We start from the raw sequence: 7,849 nt of genomic DNA on the forward strand, positions 1-7,849 counted from the left end.
TCGTGACTGAGTGTTATTACTATCCAACGAAATGTGAATGCCGGTGATCAGCGGTGACACCACTGAGAATGCCGCCTATCCATCACTAGAGATCAGCGGTGACATCACTGAGAATGCCGCCTATCCATCACCAGAGATCAGCGGTGACATCACTGAGAATGCCGCCTATCCATCACCAGAGATCAGCGGTGACATCACTGAGAATGCCGCCTATCCATCACTAGAGATCAGCGGTGACATCACTGAGAATGCCGCCTATCCATCACTAGAGATCAGCGGTGACATCACTGAGAATGCCGCCTATCCATCACTAGAGATCAGCGGTGACATCACTGAGAATGCCACCTATCCATCACCAGAGATCAGCGGTGACATCACTGAGAATGCCGCCTATCCATCACTAGAGATCAGCGGTGACATCACTGAGAATGCCGCCTATCCATCACTAGAGATCAGCGGTGACATCACTGAGAATGCCGCCTATCCATCACCAGAGATCAGCGATGACACCACTGAGAATGCCGCCTATCCATCACTAGAGATCAGCGGTGACATCACTGAGAATGCCGCCTATCCATCACTAGAGATCAGCGGTGACATCACTGAGAATGCCGCCTATCCATCACTAGAGATCAGCGGTGACATCACTGAGAATGCCGCCTATCCATCACTAGAGATCAGCGGTGACATCACTGAGAATGCCGCCTATCCATCACTAGAGATCAGCGGTGACATCACTGAGAATGCCGCCTATCCATCACCAGAGATCAGCGATGACACCACTGAGAATGCCGCCTATCCATCACTAGAGATCAGCGGTGACATCACTGAGAATGCCGCCTATCCATCACTAGAGATCAGCGGTGACATCACTGAGAATGCCGTCTATCCATCACTAGAGATCAGCGGTGACATCACTCAGAATGCCGCCAATCCATCACTAGAGATCAGCGGTGACATCACTCAGAATGCCGCCTATCCATCACTAGAGATCAGCGGTGACATCACTGAGAATGCCGCCTATCCATCACTAGAGATCAGCGGTGACATCACTGAGAATGCCGCCTATCCATCACCAGAGATCAGCGGTGACATCACTGAGAATGCCATCTATCCATCACTAGAGATCAGCGGTGACATCACTGAGAATGCTGCCTATCCATCACTAGAGATCAGCGGTGACATCACTGAGAATGCCGCCTATCCATCACCAGAGATCAGCGGTGACATCACTGAGAATGCCGCCTATCCATCACTAGAGATCAGCGGTGACATCACTGAGAATGCCGCCTATCCATCACCAGAGATCAGCGGTGACACCACTGAGAATGCCGCCTATCCATCACTAGAGATCAGCGGTGACATCACTGAGAATGCCGCCTATCCATCACTAGAGATCAGCGGTGACATCACTGAGAATGCCGCCTATCCATCACTAGAGATCAGCGGTGACATCACTCAGAATGCCGCCTATCCATCACTAGAGATCAGCGGTGACATCACTGAGAATGCCGCCTATCCATCACTAGAGATCAGCGGTGACATCACTGAGAATGCCGCCTATCCATCACCAGAGATCAGCGGTGACATCACTGAGAATGCCGCCTATCCATCACTAGAGATCAGCGGTGACATCACTGAGAATGCCGCCTATCCATCACTAGAGATCAGCGGTGACATCACTGAGAATGCCGCCTATCCATCACCAGAGATCAGCGGTGACATCACTGAGAATGCCGCCTGTCCATCACTAGAGATCAGCGGTGACATCACTGAGAATGCCGCCTATCCATCACTAGAGATCAGCGGTGACATCACTGAGAATGCCGCCTATCCATCACCAGAGATCAGCGGTGACATCACTGAGAATGCCGCCTATCCATCACTAGAGATCAGCGGTGACATCACTGAGAATGCCGCCTATCCATCACTAGAGATCAGCGGTGACATCACTGAGAATGCCGCCTATCCATCACCAGAGATCAGCGGTGACATCACTGAGAATGCCTCCTATCCATCACCAGAGATCAGCGGTGACATCACTGAGAATGCCGCCTATCCATCACTAGAGATCAGCGGTGACATCACTGAGAATGCCGCCTATCCATCACCAGAGATCAGCGGTGACATCACTGAGAATGCCGCCTATCCATCACTAGAGATCAGCGGTGACATCACTGAGAATGCCGCCTATCCATCACCAGAGATCAGCGGTGACATCACTGAGAATGCCGCCTATCCATCACCAGAGATCAGCGGTGACATCACTGAGAATGCCGCCTATCCATCACCAGAGATCAGCGGTGACATCACTGAGAATGCCTCCTATCCATCACTAGAGATCAGCAGTGACATCACTGAGAATGCTGCCTATCCATCACCAGAGATCAGCGGTGACATCACTGAGAATGCCGCCTATCCATCACCAGAGATCAGCGGTGACATCACTGAGAATGCCGCCTATCCATCACCAGAGATCAGCGGTGACATCACTGAGAATGCCTCCTATCCATCACTAGAGATCAGCAGTGACATCACTGAGAATGCTGCCTATCCATCACCAGAGATCAGCGGTGACATCACTGAGAATGCCGCCTATCCATCACTAGAGATCAGCGGTGACATCACTGAGAATGCCGCCTATCCATCACCAGAGATCAGCGGTGACATCACTGAGAATGCCGCCTATCCATCACCAGAGATCAGCGGTGACATCACTGAGAATGCCACCTATCCATCACTAGAGATCAGCGGTGACATCACTGAGAATGCCACCTATCCATCACTAGAGATCAGCGGTGACATCACTGAGAATGCCGCCTATCCATCACTAGAGATCAGCGGTGACATCACTGAGAATGCCGCCTATCCATCACCAGAGATCAGCGGTGACATCACTGAGAATGCCACCTATCCATCACTAGAGATCAGCAGTGACATCACTGAGAATGCCGCCTATCCATCACCAGAGATCAGCGGTGACATCACTGAGAATGCCGCCTATCCATCACTAGAGATCAGCGGTGACATCACTGAGAATGCCGCCTATCCATCACTAGAGATCAGCGGTGACATCACTGAGAATGCCGCCTATCTAGGGCTAGTTTTAGTGGCCAGGGCTGTTAGTGGAATGGGGGAGTTGAAGTATTTGAGCTCTTAAAAAAAACACCTTAAAACATGTCTGCAAATGGAGCGTGTGGTTTGGCATCACATCCTATGTTAGGTGCGTCATCTGGCAAGGTTCACTCAAGGATTGATATTAGGACTGATTCATCAACGTTTTTACATTAAAATTAGGGCTCTGACAAAATGGGTGGAGTGGGGGCGTGGTGACTGTCGGTCGTCAAATTCATGACGTGCATCGGCGAGGTGCATGCCACTCGTGATGCTCCTGAGTGAACAACGCCGATCTTGATAAATCTGGTCCATTGACTATTAGAATTGCTTCTCCCAATAGGAAGTGCTAGAGTTCAAATCCTGGTCTTCACAGATGGGACAATTTGCTTTTAGAGTTTCCCACAGGAGCATTGCATGGCCTAAAAGTCTCCCTACGCCAGACTGACTCCATAAGGAGAGACGTTAGCTCTTAAACCCCTGGCCCTGCTCAGGCTGTGAGGTGATCTAGACTGGCTCCTAGTTTCATTGGGGTGGTAGCCCAATTGGATGCTGGGTGCAAGACTGGGTCTCCTTGGCTTATACTGTGAGTGGTCCTTAGTTTCTTCTGCCTTGGAGGAACAGGAATGGTTTATAGGGGGCCTGCCTTCTAATGGAGTGTGCTGTGATTGACTGCATGCTTATTACATATTAATTATGGAAAGAGACAATTTGCATATTTGTTTTCTTAGAGGAGCTGTGCATGGCCTATAAGTCTCCTTACACTGGCTTTGCACTCTCCACAAAGAGGGATGTTTCTTAAGCTCTTGCTGGAGGCTTCTCGTTCGCCCAAATCAGACCTCTTTCTTTGCACCGAGAAGGGGCATACACCATTCAGCCAAATCTGACCTCTTGCTTTGCATCAAGGAGGGGCATACATCCTGAAGGCTTCTTCCAATAGGTGGTGCTAGAATTCAAGTCCTCTTTCTTTCTGAAGAGCTAACTTGCATGTATAGTTTCCCAGAGGAGCATTGCAAGGCCTTGAAGTCTCATCATTCCGGTTTGACACTCTCCATATGGAGAGCTGTTACCTTTTAAACCCCAGTCCGAGGCCAAGTCAGACCTTTTGTTTGTTGATGAGGAGGAGCAAACACTCTGAAACAGCTCTAATTAGGCAGAGGCCCATTTGTATGTGAACAAGATTTGGTCTCCTTAAGCTTCAGCTATGAGCGGCCACTGCTTCTTGACTCTTGCTGTGGCCTTCTGGTCTGCATTTTGTGCACTTTTTCAAGTGTTTCCAAGCACTGTATTTGGGCTCTTAAAAAAAACATCCCAAAAACATGTTCAAATAGTGTCTGGTTTGGCTTTCATCCTTGAAGAATGTGCCCAATAACTTGCAGCAAGTAAGTGTGTACCACTGAATTTCCTTAAACAGGTTGAGTTAAAGAAGTCCTCTTCTTCTCTAGAGGCAATTTGCATATTTAATTTCCAAGAGGAGCATTGCATGACCAATAAGTCTCTGTACACCCGCTTGGTGCTCTCCACAAGACACATTACTCCTTAGACCCCAGAGATAGGCCTCTCATCTAATTGAATCAGATCTCTTGCTTTTCACTGTGGAGGGGTAATCACCTGAAACATGTGTTTGCAATTGGATCGTTTGGTTTAGCTTCACATCTTAAATCATGTGAAAAGACTCGATAAAGGGTCAATATTGACTTTTGGAATTGTTACTTCCAATAGGTGGCACTAGACTTCAAGTTCTCTTCTTTTCTGAAGTGACTAAACATATAATTTTCAAGAGGAGCATTGTGTGGCCTAAAAGTCTCCTTGCACTGGCTTGGCTCTCTCTGCAAGACAATACAGTGTGTGACACTGCAGATGAACGTTCATAGTTGTAAACATGTCTGTAATCACGCAATGAGCAAATGCCTCATTCACTGGGTGATTAGCTCTAAAGTCAATACTCTCGGCAGCACATCACCCGTTGTAATCAAGACACGTGCTGTCCATAGCATGAACTGTATGGGATAGAATAAGCAATTAGTGATTATAGCATCGGCGTCTCTGCCTCCTGCCCGGCAGAGACGCTGTCCCCCTTACCGCCGCGGTCCTGTTCCGGCGACTTCCGTCCTCCGTGCGGCTGCTGCTGGTGCACGCAGCTTCCCTGGCTCTGTGCTTAGGGTGCGCGCGCGCGCTCCCTCCCTCTAAAGGGGGCCGCGCGCACCATCCTAAAAAGTCCCCGGCCAATGGCCGGAGGACTTCCCCTATAAAAAGCACCTCCTCCAATATGGAGGTACCCGTGCAAGGTTGTAGCTTTGTGTCTCATACTCTGCTTCAGCCCTCAGTTCCCGCTGCCAGCCTGACTACAAGTCCAGTCCGCCAGCCTGACTACAAGTCCTGCCCGCCAGCCTGACTACAAGTCCTGCCCGCCAGCCTGACTACAAGTCCTGCCCGCCAACCTGACTACAAGTCCAGTCCGCCTGCTTGTCTACTCTCCAGCCTGACAGTTTGTCTACAGTCCAGTCCGCCAGTCTGTCTAGGGGCTCTGTCCGCTTGCTTACCTGGAAGCACCTGCCCGTTACCTGCCGTGCCTGCCAGCCAGCCTACCTGGAGGCTCCTGCCTGTTACCTGCCGTGCCTGCCAGCTGGCTTACCTAGAAGCACCTGCCCGTTACCTGCCGTGCCTGCCAGCCAGCCTACCTGGAGGCTCCTGCCTGTTACCTGCCGTGCCTGCCAGCTCACTTACCTAGAAGCACCTGCCCATTACCTGCCATGCCTACCTGGAGGCTCCTGCCTGTTACCTGCCGTGCCTGCCAGCTCACTTACCTAGAAGCACCTGCCCATTACCTGCCATGCCTACCAGCCAGCCTACCTGGAAGCTCCTGCCTGTTACCTGCCGTGCCTGCCAGCTCACTTACCTAGAAGCACCTGCCTGTTACCTGCCGTGCCTACCAGCCAGCCTACCTGAAGGCTCCTGCCTGTTACCTGCCAGCCCGTCTGCCCGGATCACCTGTCAGCCTGCCTGCCGTGCTCATCTACTGTACCGGTCAGTTCCTGCCTTCTGACCCGTGGGAGTCACCTGCTCTCATACAAGGTCGGTCCCCAGAGTAGCACCTGGTCCCTCTGCCCGGTCCTTCCCTGGTCACGGAGTCGATTGAGCCGCCGTACGACTTTGGTCGGTCCGAGTTGATACCTAGTTACGCCCCTCTGGGTCCCTCCTTGCACCGTAGCACAGAGGTTCCACCACCCGGATCCGTAACAGTGATCATTCCACATGGCTTCACATTTAGGGGCCCCGGTTTTAATTTTGACCCAGGGCCGCACTTTGTCTAAAACTGTCTGTGATGGTGTGTGGGGTATCATTCTGTCTATTTTCATATTTTTACTGATTTTAGGAGTGGCTCTGTATCATTCTGTGTGTTTCTCGTATTGTCTAGAGTCTTAAAAAAGGTCCGATAATTGAATTAGTTCAGTTACCATCAGCAGCCTCTTGATAAACCTCTGCTGACATCGCCTGACTGTCCATTCATGACCCCTCTGCTCCCCCAAATGCCTCAAATCACCCCCTGTAGTGTCCCGATCTCTGAGGCTCCATTCCTAGGTCTAGGGGGCCTGAAAACAATCCAACCTGTCTGCCTACCCCTGGCTATAAGGAGGGGGCCTGAGGAGGACATGTAGTCGAGGACCATAGATCCTTTGTGGGATGCTGATGCTAAGGCCAGCACCCCAGACAGACTTGGAGATACCCTGATTACCCTGGAAAATACTGCTGGAGGAGCCTATACAGAGAAATATCTGGAGCCGCACTGCCATATCCATCTCTAAGCGGAGGATTGGGACTCTCATCTCCGGGGTCATTTATCTCGTTACTGGACAGTTCCTGGACTATTTCATCTTCTGTGTCGTAGATTGTTTTATGGACCTTTCGGTTTGCATATAAAGATTCTTGGGATTGTTCACTCATCTCTCGCTCTGTTGACTGTGTGATACCGGAGTAGGACCCCATGACACCGTCCCTGAACCTATCCCATTCACTATAGAGCAGTAGTGTGAATGACCGGCCACCAGGGGGAGCAGTTGATTCTCTTATTCCATCGCATTGTCCTGGCGGATTGTGCAGATCTAAGTATTGAGGAGTGAGCACGAGTTTAATAATTTTTGGGCCGAAGTGTAAAAAATCTTTTTGTATCCCCCTAATGAAATTTTCAATTTGAATTGGGGAACCCAATGAATCGCTATAAGATCGTCATACTATATAACATACGGAAAGCCTCTCCTACTCCTCTCGTCTTACAGCCCTGTATTCTCTGTATTGTTGATTCGCTTGGCCCGTAAACTCTTTCTGAACTCAGTCTAATTCCAAAGCAAATAGGAGGTTAAGGTTTGTTCATTAACCTGCTGATCGATGGTATACAGGCAAAGAATGTACAATAGCCGACTCGTTAGGACCGGTTACTAATTATCAGACCGCTGATAATACCAGTGACAAACAGTGAACTGTATTGTAAGGGGGTTCTGCCATTGTGTTCCTCTCAAATTGAACGTTTGTCATAAATGGCGACGCATGAACTTTTATTTAGTGACCGGAGGGGAATGTATAGTCATTTTTTTCCCTTTAATTACAGAACGTCAAAGTCCTCACCTTTTTCCACATAAAAAAAAAAAATCACATATTTGGTATCTCTACGTCTATAAAAGTCTGATCTATCAAAATATAAAATTGATTAACCCGATTGGTAAATGGCGTAATCAGA

The sequence above is a fragment of the Phyllobates terribilis genome, unplaced genomic scaffold (assembly GCF_046119375.1).
Source record: "Phyllobates terribilis strain yellow unplaced genomic scaffold, ASM4611937v1 Scaffold_7__3_contigs__length_470593459, whole genome shotgun sequence".
NCBI lineage: Eukaryota > Metazoa > Chordata > Amphibia > Anura > Dendrobatidae > Phyllobates > Phyllobates terribilis.